General features: G+C 35.6%; 1 protein-coding gene across 4 annotated transcripts in view; it reads left to right on the forward strand.

Moving 5' to 3' along the window:
• BCL11B (BCL11 transcription factor B) overlaps positions 1-14,526 on the forward strand; it is a 155,898-nt gene that overhangs the window by 128,798 nt on the left and 12,574 nt on the right. The gene's annotated exons all lie outside the window — the stretch shown is intronic.

Below are 14,526 nucleotides of genomic sequence, written 5' to 3' on the forward strand. Positions count from 1 at the left end.
CCTGACCCCATCAGCACAGTACAGCTTAACCATCGTTTGAAGAATAGCCAGGTCTTTAATAGCTTCCTGAACATAATCAGAGTGGGAGCCACCTGGCTCTCTGCAGGGGAGTATCATTCAGGTACAAATAAAACATGCTTTCTGGGTCCCACTAGATGACACTGCTTCATCAGTGGGACTTAAAGCATGTCATTCTGCCTAATTTCACCAGACAGACAGAAACAACCAGATGCAGGCCACCCCTTAATGAGGTTTGATTGACTGATTATGTGCCATCAAGTCGTTTTTGACTCCTGTTGACCACATAGACATTCTCTGTGATGATCTATCCCTAACCTGTTCTTTCAGGTCTTCCAGTGGTGCCCTCATCGCCACTGCAAACTGAATCCATCCACCTTGCTGCTGGTCACCCTCTTCTCTTTCATTTCATCTTTCCCAGCATTAGAGCCTTTTCCAGAGAGCTGAATCTTTGCATAATGTGTCTGAAATAGGATGACTTGAGCCTGGTCATTTGTGCCTTGAGTGAAAACTGTGGCTTGATTTGTTTGATGATCCATTTGTTTGTTTTCTTGGCTGTCCACGGTATTCTCAGGAGTCTTCTCCAACACCAACATGCAGATGCATAAATAATCTTCCTATCCTGCTTCTTCAAAGTCCAACTTTTGCTTCCATAGAATATCACAGAGAACACCATGGCTTGTATGATTCTGATCTTTGTGGGTACAGAGGTATCATGGCATTTGAATATGTTTTCCAAAATGAGGTTTGAATCACAAAGCAAATATATGAAGGAAGAGTGAATCTGTCAAGAGGAAGGCGATGACTGAGAAAGTTATAGTCAGATGGAACTGACTATCAAAAAGAGAGGGGAGAAAATTAAAAAATGAAAGGTAATGTATGAAAAAATGTATCAACACAGGATGATTTGCAAGGATAGAAAGGTATTGTGGTATATAGTTAATGGGGTTAGTTTAAATTAGCTGTATTTCCTTTTCTTACTTACTATATTACTTACTTCTTACTATTTGCCTACTATTTCTTTTGCTCTACTTTTCATAAATTACACATGAAAACCAAGTGAATATTGATAGCCTTTTTGTCAATAATACATTGCATATTAACCCAGTGAACAAAATGTAGACTTCAAGATGTAGCAAGAAATACACTGAGATGTAGGGCTGTTCATGTGTTGATAAACTGCAAAAAAGTCATGACTGTTTTAAGGAGTCAATAATTCAACTTTTTTTCTGGATCATGCAGAACCCTGAAAAAGGACAGCCTGCTTTAAAGAGTAGCAGAGAGGGGCTGTGGTTTCATGAGATCCAATGACTTTCTTTCAAATCTTTTTTGAAGCAGACATAGCCTGATTGTGTATCTCAAGCATGTTTCTTAAGCAGCTGCCTCACATGCCATGATTTTTGAAAATGGCAAATTTTACACATGAATTATTTAGAAGTTTTTGATAAGTAAAGTGTTCAATATTGAATCCAAGGACTATAACCTATTATGTTCAAATCAGAGCATTTAATTTGTGTGATATATGCCATGTCAAATCACTGCAACACAGTTCCACATCTTTAAAATGTTGACTGATACATATGGACCAAGATGAGATCTGGTGCCAGATACTGACTTCCACATGCATTTCTGAAAAGTTGTAGGTTTGGATATTACGTTAACTTGAAGAAGGGGAAAATGGGATATTGTTGCTCCTATATTTGGAAGGATTTTAATGTCAAAAACAAAAGAGTTACAGGAGGTAAAATACAGTCTTCATAGTATGGTGAAGGGTAACCAGAGTATGAGGCTATGTGAGCTGTAAAGAGCAAGTCACAGGCAGGTTGATATGGGAGTAGGTGGTCCCTCAAACATTTTGGATAATAATTGATTGCAAACTAAAAATGAGACAGCAGTGTGATATGGCTGCAAAAAAGACAACTGCAGTTTTAGGCTGCCTCAACAGAAGTGTAAGTTCCACATCAGGGGAAATAATAATTTCCCTTTATTCTGGTTTTATTGTATTTCTTCAACTACTGTGTCCAATTCTGGGCACACACTATAAGAATGAGTCTGAGAAATTGGAATTAGTTCTCAGAAGTTTCAGAGAAGGACAGCAAGGATGATCAGAAGAATAGAAACTAAGTATTGTGGAGAGAGATTGAAGAAGCTGCATTTAGTCTTGAGAAAAGATGAGTAGGAAGACATATAGTAGCATTCTTCAGATATCTAAAAGGAAGTCACATAGAAGGTCAAGACCTGCTCTGTCTCATTCCAGAGTTGAGGACACAGAATAATTAATTTAATTTACAGGAAAGCAGAGCTGCACTGGTTGCCAGTATGCTGCTGGGTGCAATTCAAGGTGCTGGTTATCACCTATAAAGCCCTACTTGACACAGGACCTGGTTATTTAAGGAACTGCCTCTCTCTTGCAATTTCTCCCCAGCTGGTAAGAGCTGACAGAATGGGTGTGCATTGAGTCCCCTCGATCAAACAATGTCATCTATCAAGATCGAGGAAGCGTGCCTTCTTTGTCACAATGCCTGCCCTCTGGAATGAAGTCTCCCCTGAAATCAGGGAAGCTCCTACTCTTATGGCATTCAGGAAGGCCTTAAAGATGTGGCTGTTCTCCCAGATCTTGGGGTAGGATGGATAGAACCCCACTTGTTAGAGATGATTTATACTTTTTGTGTTAATGTTGTCCAGACTGCCATTCTCTCATTTCTCATATTGTACTTTTTATTATTGTATTTGTATTCTGTTTTATATTGTGAGCTACCCAGAGTCCCTATGGAGTTGGGTAGCACCAAATTAAAAATAAATAAATATTTATATTTGTTGTCCTGTTTGGATGCCGAAGCTGCATAAGGATGTCACATTATCAACATATAACTCTCCATCATGTAGGCAATGCTAGTTATACTGCCTTGGATACTCATTCCATTGATGATTAAAAATAAATAAACATATGAAGTACTGAAGTTCTATTTAGCTTGTCAGTATTACTGAAACTGTGCTATTCATATTCTCTGTAGCCAGATGATCTTGATTTTAGGAGTTTGATTCACAATGTAATGTAACAGACCATGGAGACTTGTATTAACAAGTAGGATTATGGAGTAATTAAGGTAATTGTTCCACCGTGTGAGGATAAGAGTCACGTACCCCACTTTATGTCTCTTGCTGTTCCACATACATAATACCCCACTGTTGTATTCTGCATCAGCTCCTCCTGAGTAATGAACACCTTGCTGTTTTGTGCTCACAATCGATAACATGGATTAGAATCCCCACTTCATATATTTGAAAGGTTAGACTGGGAGGGGTACTCCACCTTTTAACTGTTCAGCTCTATTTTGTGATTACATTGGGTGGTTAAGGAACAGCTAATCCACATTAAGTGACCTCAAATATTCCGTCCTTAGATCAGTATGCAAGCAAATTATGTAGCAGAATGACCTGGGGTGGGGGGAGAGGAAAGAATCATTAATGTAATCTCACTTTGAATACTGGGGTTTCAATTTGGGCTCACAATCAACTGGGGTTTGGGGTAAAGCTAACTCAGGGCAACCAGTAATTTCTAAAAGGGGGATGGGGGTAGCAGAAAAGACTAATAATCATTGCTGAAGGTTTACGGTTTTCACTTTAATTACTGCAGTTTGATATAGCTGGGGAGAAAATAGTCCTGTAGGAAGGTTTTATTTTGAGACATCTGTAGGTTGGCAGCTGTGCCAGCCATGTCAAGCAACGGAAGCTGCAAAGCCAAGAACCCTGGTATTTTTGATAGTGACAGTGTTGTGAATATTGGTTGCATTGCAGCGTGACAGCATTTTTCCCCCTTTCCCTCCTTTGCATATGTTTTTGATGTGTGTGTGTGTGCCGCATGCAATATGGAATGGTGAGGGAAAGGGTTGTTTTGTGTTTTAACTCCAAATAGCACTTCCTCAGTTTGTGTGTATGTTCATCAGGATCCTAGCAGAGCAATTTTGCTAATTATATTGAGCAATCCACTTTAAATTCAGGAACGTTGCAACTTTGAAACTGTAGCATTTTGACTGGCTAGAATGACCAAGCTTCCTTTCTCTCTTTTGCATCCCCCTCCCATTTCACAGTGAGCTAGTTGAAGGAAGCTGGCATTGTCGCAGAGTGAAAGCTCTGCAGAAGTGCCGCAGGTTTTTTCATATGGAAATGTGAAATAATGGGGTGATTAAATAGAGCTGTATATTAAAGTACATCTGACATTAGAATTAGCATAATGTGCTCTAGCCCTAGGCTGAGTACTTTATTTGCCATCTGCGTCGGACCAAAATCCCCTGGGGAAGCGCTAAAATATTCTGAATAAACTCAGCCCGAGTTCTTATTGAGAGTAAAATACCATTTGTGGCACGTCGTATTGATTCGTCTTAATTGCGGTGCAGAAAAGAACATTCAGTCGCCGATGACTTTTGTATTCTGTGACAAGTCAGCTGGAGTTATTCTAACACTGCAGTTGGTTAACCTGAACAGACTGTGGTGCTCGGAGTAGGAGAAAAACCCTATCTTCCACCACATAAAGTACAATATCATCCCATTTTTCTTTGGGATTTTCAAGGCAAAAAACCTTCAAAATAGAGCCACAGAATTAACAGAGAAGCAAGTGGCTATCAGAAAAGCTAGAGTATTTTTTTTATTAAAATTGAAGTTATTTTATCCTATTAATTTTATATGTATATTTGAATAGCATTCTTTGAAAGGGTTGAAAAATTATTATAACTTATTCTGATCATATTATAAATAATACGCAGATACTTGAAACAGTGCTGCTTGTGGAATTATTTTTTATTTTCCCACTGAAATACATTTAATACCTTCCGTTATAATATATAAAAACATCTGAAACATGTAATCTGACAAGAAAAAAATTAAAATAATCTTTAAATCCTGTTAAAATTTACAAAAGCAGTTTTTACTCTGTAATTTTCTACCATGGTGAAGCATTTAAATATTCCAATGTTCCCAGAAAACTCGAGGATGTTTTTATTACAAATTCAGATCCAGGGAATAACCCTTAACTTCAGAGACAAATGAGACAAATTTACAAGAGCATGTCTGCTGTTTTCTTGTGTTTTATAAATCTCTGTGGACCTGAACACTTTTGCTATAATGCCACTCCGAACAATATACATACATTACTACTTGTTTGTAGTGCTTCAGTAATGAGTCCCCTTTGTATTAGATAACCTATATAATTCAGCATCCAGGCTTTCCATAACATCAATTATCTCCTCATACCTAAATGTACATTCTATTAAAAAAAGATTTACGGCCCTTACAGTACTCTTTATGGTTGAATGTGGAGATTTTGTGGATTTGAAGAAGCCAGGACAGCAAGTTCATATTTATTAAAGTAATGAATTAAAATAAAAGCACTTTCATTTACAAGCTAGGAATAGATATCTAATATCCCCCAATGTATGTCATGTTAAAACATACTCACCCACATACATTCAGGGAGATAAACTGTATCAGATTTGTTTCTTATCTTTTGATGTCATTTTTCTTAATTCACAATTATTTTCACATTACATGACTTAGAACATTTTCCCCTTAATATTACCCTCCATTCTCTGGACTTCCAAACTATGGAATTGTTCTGTCCTGGAATTCAGTTTTGTAACATCAGCATCTCAGAATACTCTCCTAGAAAGAAGAGAAAAAAGAAAGAGAAGAAAAAAGAAATCCTTGCTCCAGCTTTCAGACAATTACTGCGTAGGAGCTAGATTTTAAAGGAAAATTGCCAGTTTATTTCATACAATGTAACAAGGGTTGAAAGTACTTGAAATGTATTTGAATGTCTTATGCAAAAAGAAGCAGCCTAAAATGTCCTTGAAAAACGTGTTTCTTCTCAAAAGCATTAAATGTGGTGTTATATATAAAACCACCGTACCATGGGTGTATCCTATGGCCTTTTTGTTTCACTAATGGACAGATCTTTTCTATCTTATATTAATTTCTGTTTTTTGTTAAATTAATGATACTTCTGTTTTTCTGAAGCCAATTTTTAACCTATTCATCCATCCATATTCCATCAACTGCAGTATAACATATCTGTTTTAAACCTACCTTTTTTTAAAAAAGGTAAACACTAAAGCATTTAACTATGAATTATGTGGATTTGATTGAAATAGTGGGCTGCAAAAGGGTAACTTAAACATTAGCCAGTTGTTTTTTTGTGGTAGAAAAACATTTTCAGGTTTTTCATACTGATTATAGGCATCGGTGAGTATGTAATGAAATTCACAATTCTTTTATTTTCAGATTATATGGGGAAATGTAAATAAATCCCTAAACTTTCATAATGTTTTTGTTCTCAAGGTTCTTAAAAGAGATATTTTGTTTTATGTCAGTAATGCTGGCTAAGATTCTGTCAGTCAGAATCTGTGTGGATTCTGTGAATCTGTGAGGGCATCCAGATTGGGGAGGGCTAATTTACAGTGGTGGAAGCAGCACAGGGAGTATTGTAGGCTGAACATTTTGAAAATTTGATACTGCTAAATGTGTTCTTTATAAAATAAGCTAGATATTTTTATGCATAAGTTTAATGATTTTCCTTCTCTCTAGTCAATCTCTCTGTAACTACTACATATAGTTTATTTAAAAATGAGGATGGTAGAGACTATTATCTTGCTGAGACTGGTCAAAATTTGATGTCGATGTTGTCAGCTACAGAGTTTCTATCTAAAACTGTTCCATCTACAACATGAGAATTTTTGTCTATGAGCAGTTTCTATACACTTGGTGAAAATCTAAATGGGCATCTGTATTTCTTGTGATGCTTAGCGTGATTCCATGTGGGTCCCTGATCTCCCAGTAATGACTGGCTTGCTCTTCAGATCAAGATATTACTATTGATGGAATTTTCAAAACCTTTGCCAATGGCATCCTTAGTGGAGTTGGCATATTGGCTTTCACTGAAAAAAATATGTGTATTGCTCACATGTTAATGAATCCTAAATTGTATGTCTGTTTACATTTATTAGTGAAATATTGAATTCTATTATAATTCAACTTGATTTACTCTGTAAAAACTAGAATGGAAGTCAATGGATTACATACATATATACTATGGTATAGCTGTGGTGAAATGCAATGCAATGCATATTTATATTCAGAACGTCTTTGTTCACTATACAATTCAGAGTAGCTGAAGAAGCAGCACTGTAAACATTTAAAAGTCCAGCAAGGACTGACAGCAAAGAAATTGGATTGTTTCCAGTGTAAACTCTTCCTTCTGTTATGGTCTAAGGCAGAATGGTCTGCTCTGGCTCTGATTTAATTTAGTAACAAATAGTGAGAGAAAGAGAGACATCAGTTCCAATGGTGATAAAATAATTTTCCAATCCAGCTCTTGGAAGTGAAATTGTATTATTTCTTAGAAGTGAAGGTCATACTTTATAAAGACATCTTCTAACTTCTAATGGTGAGCATCTTATAAATAATGTATCTTCCCACAAAGCTTGTTATTTCTCAGAAATGTTCCAAAATCAATCATTTAATTCTATGAACTTATTACCGCACCTATGACCAGAACTTACTTTCATTTTACTTCCTATATGTTGATAAGATCAGTTTAAAAAAACTGTTGAATATAACCCCCAAATTCATCTACTATACTCCATGTATGTGTGTACGTGCATGCACCTTGAGTCAGTGTTGACTCCTGGTGACTTCCTGGACTAGTCCCCCCAGTTTTTTTGGCAAGGTTTTTGGGAAGTGGTTTGCCACTGCCTGTTTCCTAAGGCTGAGAGAGAGTGACTGGACCAAGTTCACACAGCTGGCTTTGTGCCTAAGGCAGGACTCATGGCCTCCCAGTTTCTAGCCTGATACCTTAACCACTACACTAAACTGGCTCTCACATTCCTTCTAATATTTACTAAATCAGATGCTCAGATTTACCAATATTTTTTTCCATACCAAATCTTGATTCCCCACTTTTCCTTAAAACTATATAGATTTCTAGAAAATAACTTTTTTACCTCAGCCTTTGTGAGATCATTTCCTGTAACCCCCCTGTCCTTTTTTCAGTCTTGGACAATTCCTAAAGCATCATGAATTCTGTAGACTGATCCAAAGTATATTAATACTTTTACACTAGAGGTACACAGCATGTTAAGCTGTGGCTTGATCAACCATGGTTTGTGGACTAAGCCGCAAAGATGGGTTCACAGCATACTAAGCCAAAACCAACCAAACCACACTTTAGATTAGAATGATGTGTGAACCCAGATTTAACTTAAACATTTGTGCTGACTGATCTGCTTGCATCAACCTTGTAATATTTCTTCTGTAATGTTTTACCAGAATTAGACACAACTGTTTTGTGGGTTCCCATTAGTATAGTAGTTAACATGTACCATTTCTAATGTACATTACAGAGAACTATAGAACTGAAATACCCTCAGAATATAGGAGATCTATCCTGCCATGTTATGCATATAGTTTAAAATGCAATAAAACATAAAATGCTTACAAATTAGATATATTTAAATATATAAACCTATGTCCGTTAGTGATGGGGTAGGATTATCATGCAGGGTAATGCCAAGATAAATAAGAAAGTTTTTAGTACTCATGTAAATTGAACATCCTCTTCCAAAGTTCTCAGTGAACCAGAAGTTCTGATCAGGAGCAGAGAAAAGTATGTATCATGTATATATCAGCATGCCTGCAGAACAGTTATTATAGGTGATGGAAGCACGTGAGTCAAGGAGATGGCTTTCAAGTTCTTCCACACTGCTTTAGGTAAACTCATAGAGGCAATATGTCTGTTGAAACTGTTTTGTGACAGAGCCATTTTACTATAATTAAGTGGATTGATCCTCCAAGATTGCTTTCGTATGGCCATATTTGAATCATGAAATGATTTGGTTGGCAAGATGAAAGATCGCATATTTCAGTAGCAGATTTAGAAGAGAATCTCTTGATTATGCTAATGACAGCCTAAGACAGCCACAAGTTATTACACAAAATGGACTCCCTAGTTAATGTATATGACTGTGTCATTTCGCCCTGAATAACATGGGAATGTATTTTTTTCTGGTGAAACTTCAAATAAATGAAGCCTCCATGTTTCCATTTTATACAATATAAAAGTAATGAGTACATAAACTGTCTATTTTTAGACCTTTAATAACTAATTGGGTATGTTTGCGTATCTGTCTATATGTTCATTGAGAAACCAAACCAAACACTTTTCACAATTATTTCCTTTTTTTAAAGAAATAACCAGCTGAGCTTATGAGAAGGCTTCTTAAAACAGTGCTTTCAATTATAGCATTTTAATTCAATAATAATTGAATTAAAGGTGTGGTTTTTACTGAACATTCACTTTACTTTTATTGGGAGCATTAGAATACAACAACAACAACAATAATAATCCCAAAACAAAAACCTTAAATGCAGCAATTACTTAATATTTATTATATGAAAAAAGCAGTGAAAGTAGCTATAGAGGAAGCCAATACATGTCTGCTCTTGAGTGTTAATAATAAACATACAGTTGCTTTAAAATCTGGCAAATTGTTATTTTCCAGAGTTTCTAAAGATGAACTGAAATAGCATTAAACCTCTGTTTTTATTGTCTCTGATGCTGATTTCTAAAAAGAACTCATCAATGTTTTATTAAAAGTTGTGATTTTGTGGTATATTCCTTCCACCCATGGCATATGGATTATACTCTAAATGCAAGTGTATTTGCAACTAGGTTATTTTTTATTTATTATTTATTTCTAAGAACTTTAGCCTATATTTCATTAAACCTTACAAAATCAAAAGATATAATCATACACAATTCAATTGATTCCTCTTTTAAAATTCTAAAGCAAGTGAAAGTACTTTTGCTATATTATCCTTCCTTTTCTAAGTAGCTTATATACAACTGTAGAAATGTTAAATACTGTGTTTTATTTCTATGAAACATGAGAAGCAGAAGTAGATCACCTTATGTTAGTCATGCTTATTTGACTGCCAAATAGCACATTTTTCACCAAGTACTTACAAGTAGGTACAACTTTAGAGTATATCTGTAGAGAGGCTTCAAAAATTCCTGTTTAAGCCTTTACATTTGGAAATAGATCAGGGGAATCCTACATATTGCATTCTAATGCTTGCTCACAGCGAGCCCTTCTTTTGCTACAGATAGTTAAAGAATATTCACAATGTTGATACTTCACTTCCTTGTCCAGCACAGTAGACCCTGCATAGACCTTCCATCTGGTAAGACAAAAGAGTAGCCAGACCTGGTTTAGAATCCAAACACATAATTAGTAATAGACTTTTATACATAATCTGTCTGTTAAATCTTACATAAAGTATAATGTTACTACTATTCATTTTGAAGAACCACAGAGTTAAATGAAACTTAACTAGGGTTATGTAGCCACATAGTTTGAATTAAGTTTGAAGCCATATTGTTTGTTTATGTTAATGCTGTAAAACAATCAGTGTTAACAATTTAGCCACTAGGAACTGAACTCCCCAGCTTCTTTACCTTGTTTAAAAATATAAAAAGAACTTTGCAAGAGTTTGATTGCTTGTATATATAGGTTTAGAGAAGTGGAGACAGGTTGAACCAGAATAAAACAAGGACTAGCAAGGAGTTAAATCAGAATAAAGCAAGGACTAGCAGTCTCCCCCCCCCCCAAAAAAAGGGGTTAGGGTTAGGGCAAGCTAGAAATTCAGTGAACTCCAAAGGATGGAATTTGTCCAACATTCTTTGTTGAGTGTCCATTGCAAAATTCTTGTTTCCAACCCCAAGACAAAAGCACAGCAAGCAGCTGAGCTGTGTGGGGAAGCCCTGTCTTGAGTCGTGGATTTGCTTTGCTTTGCTTGATTACCTTTTTAATGCATTCAGATTTTGCACATAATGTCAGCCATCACAGAATAAGGAAGAGAACAATTATTTTCAGGAAAAAAAATCTCAAAATAGACAGGTGGGTTCAGCAAATGCACAAACTATAATTACTTGTATAGGTTTAAGCTATGGGATACTCAAGGCTCATTATTTAATCTAATGAGATACATTTGTTAGAAGCCTAAGTGGTGCTGTAACAAATCATTGATGATACTTATATACCAAAAGTGAATTGTGTGTAAAAGGCTTTGGAGTAAGGAGTGATATGAGCTATCTGAAAAAATTACCGCATTTTAAAATTAAATTAATGTTGTTCTTCACAAAAGAAAAAAATGACATGAATAGTCATATATTATTCAGTTAACGTAGCATATATAGTCGTATCATACTATACAGTTAATTTGTTTACATTTAAGGAAGTTTGTCTAATGTTAAAAATTAAAGCAGTGGAAAATGAAATATACAGAATAGTATATTTAGTTTCTAAATAACCTTACAGTTGACACTGCTGGTAATAGAATGCTTGTTTAAAAATGAGAAGAGAGGTAAATTTTTAAGACAGTTGATGGAGGACAGAGAACTTTTTCCAAAGCTAAGAGCACACAATAGCCATTACCTTTGGTCTTTTGTTTTAATATGGCTAGTATGTAATTCAAAATAATATCAGCATCTACAAAAGCTAATCCATCCAAGATAATTAACCTGTGAGATTCAGTGTGGTGTAGTGGTTAAGGAGTCTCCAGGTCAAAACCAGACTCTGCCATGGACATTTACTCTCTTTTAATCCAATTTACCTCATAGGGTTGTTGAGGGGAAAAATTGGAGGAGGGACTGCTGTGTGGACTGCTTAAGCTCCTGGAGGAAGGGCATGTTATAAATCTAATGAACAAATAACGTTTGTCCAAAAGGGTGTCATAATAGCACAAGACTATATCATTTGAATCCGTGTTACTTTATCATCTTGAACAATTAGTTAAATTTTCTGTTTTCTCCTGAAAAGATGTATACATGTGGAATATGCATGAAATAACATTTTGGATCAACAAATCAAAATTTTAATTCTATAGAAATCTGATTTACATATGCCAAAATATTCTTCCATTGGCATTGATGGAATCAAATTCCTTATTTCATGCCTCTCTATACTCTTGAATATCTAATTTGTATAAAATAACCACTTATAAATAATTATTGCAAGCTTATTATTTTACAATTTACTGTAGAGAGTTCTGAAGCATTTTGGCCTATAGATCCATGCCTAGATGTTAAAAGATGTTGTAAAAGCACTCTGTATTTTTTGATAAATGATATTTATGTTGTAAATCCTCAAGTAGTAAGACGTTATCACCTAGTCTTAATTGAGCCAGAGCACCACCAGCTGATCTGTTATTAAACTAGGGATCAGCAGTTGGTAAGCACAGTCCATCCTTTGATCCATCCTCCAGAGGGTATCATCTAACCTTCCATTTATAATTTCCTAGTAGTCCACTTTGGAGAATTATATTAGAGTTCTAGCCCTTCTTGAAAATAGCCTTCAGAAATGTTGCTGATTAGATATAATAGACCTCCACAGTGCCCCTGTTTAGCCCTACTATTTAGTTGTAACCAAATTCTGAACCATCATAATGTCAACAGTAAATTTAGGACTTGTAACGTCAGTCCTGCATAGCACTTCATACATGATTGTGTTACTTTGTGGTCACCTGTAGATGTACTTCATAATGCACTGCAGAAAGTTGTTATTGTTACTGAAGTTTATTTATTTATTTATTTATTTATTTATTTAATAGGCTTGTCCCCGCCCATCTCCCCACAATGGGGGACTCTGGGCAGCTTACAACAAACTAAAATCAGAAATACATAATTAAAAGTTATAAAAGTTACTGTACTATTATTATATTCTACTTTTCTGCTTGTAGGAGGAGAGCTGCACAGTTTTCACAGTCTTAATGCAGACGGAAATTTAAAAGGAACTACTTAATTTGTGAATCATGATGATGGCATTCTTCATTATTTAAACAGATTTATTGTAAAAGTGCACAGCCAATAAAAAAGACATAAACTTGAACCAAGTAAGGAGGCAGAAGGAAGCATAAATGACATTCCCCCCCACCCCCCAACTTTAACATGTTGTTGGAGAACTTCTGTTTCTTCTTCATGGCCATATGCTAGAAGTTGACTATTGTATATGGGCACAGGAAACATTCTATATATAAGTAGCACTCTTCTGCTCACAGTGTAGAACCCTGTGTAGTACAGTACCATTGGTATACAAGAGGGAAGTAGCAGGCATGTAGGAACACTAAGGTGTGCAGAAATGGCACCTTAAGGTTAGCAATGCTGATCACGTTCAGTGGGCCCAGAATGGTGTAAGTGTGATTTGTTGGGAAAATAGATAAATGAAGTAGAAGAATGGAATATCCCTTTTAGACCAACTGGCTAGAACACTGCCCTCCACACCATAACATTTATTTCACCCCTAGTGACAATAAAGAATGTAATTGACTCCAATGTCTTTTTCCCACTTACGTATAATATGCGAAGCCAAGCTAGACAACTTAGATACACAGTGAAACCGACCTTACGGCATATTTTTTCCAAAGTAGGCATTGTGCATCAACTATAGCAATCACTTTACAGCACTATCTAACCATCTGAGCATTTTAAAAATACTTGGCAACTTTCAGCATATAAAAATATTCGGAGTGGATCTTCAAAGACTTTTTGACGTTGTTCTGTTCTTAAAAGTGAGCATTCACACTGCTTAGGGCGATTTTGAGGCAAGATAACCATGAAGTGATAATATGGAAATGAACATTTTATTTATTTATTTTAAATAGAAGTTTATATAAAATAAAGGGGAATCTAAGAAGAGCCTTTGAGGGTTGTGAAAGTGAAGCAGGCAGAAAAAGAAGAAAAAAGAAAAAGTGAATCTGTCAAAACCTTGGTAATTGGGCAGCCTCAGTCAGTCTTAGGATTGTGAACAGGGGCTGCTGAACAGAAAAGTTCATGGGCATAAAAGTGAAATGAAAGAAGAACTACTCTTATCAGTGTTAGCTTATCATACCAATATCTTATGCCAGGGACACACACTAATAAGCTGGGTTTGAAAGGGAAGTAGGAAGCAGAAGTGAAATAGATTCATTCTGTCTTGCATTTCAAAAAGGTGATTTTTTTTTTTTTTAATGTACAGTATATGCTTTTAAAAAAGCTTCTCAGCTGCAGGAAACAAATGCTAGTGGCTAATCAATTGCCATTTTAAAACTATTTTTTTGGATTGGTCTTGGTCTTTAGTTTAATTCAAAACAATGTTGCAACCACTATCTTTCAGGTATATCCCTTTGAGGGAGAGAACTCTTTTATTAGGTGAGCCAACTTAGAGGAACACTAAAAGGAAAACAGATAGATAGAAAATTCTTTTTGTGACATTAAAGATGGAAGACTCAGTCAGCCATGGGTAATCAACCAATTATTCTAGGTGCCTGTTGAAGAGTATCTTTTCATTCGGGCCTCCATAGTATGAATGGGGCTTTGCTTTCCTTTTCTCTTCCCCCACCCCAGTTTTAATTAAGATGATTTTACAGTGTTTTAACTTATTGTATAATTTTTATTTGCTTCAAGACATATTTGCATAGGAA

The sequence above is a fragment of the Python bivittatus genome, unplaced genomic scaffold, assembly GCF_059951505.1.
Source record: "Python bivittatus isolate LINGU-HERP-01145 unplaced genomic scaffold, Pbiv_v1 ctg000580_np1212, whole genome shotgun sequence".
In the NCBI taxonomy this organism is placed as follows: Eukaryota; Metazoa; Chordata; class Lepidosauria; order Squamata; family Pythonidae; genus Python; species Python bivittatus.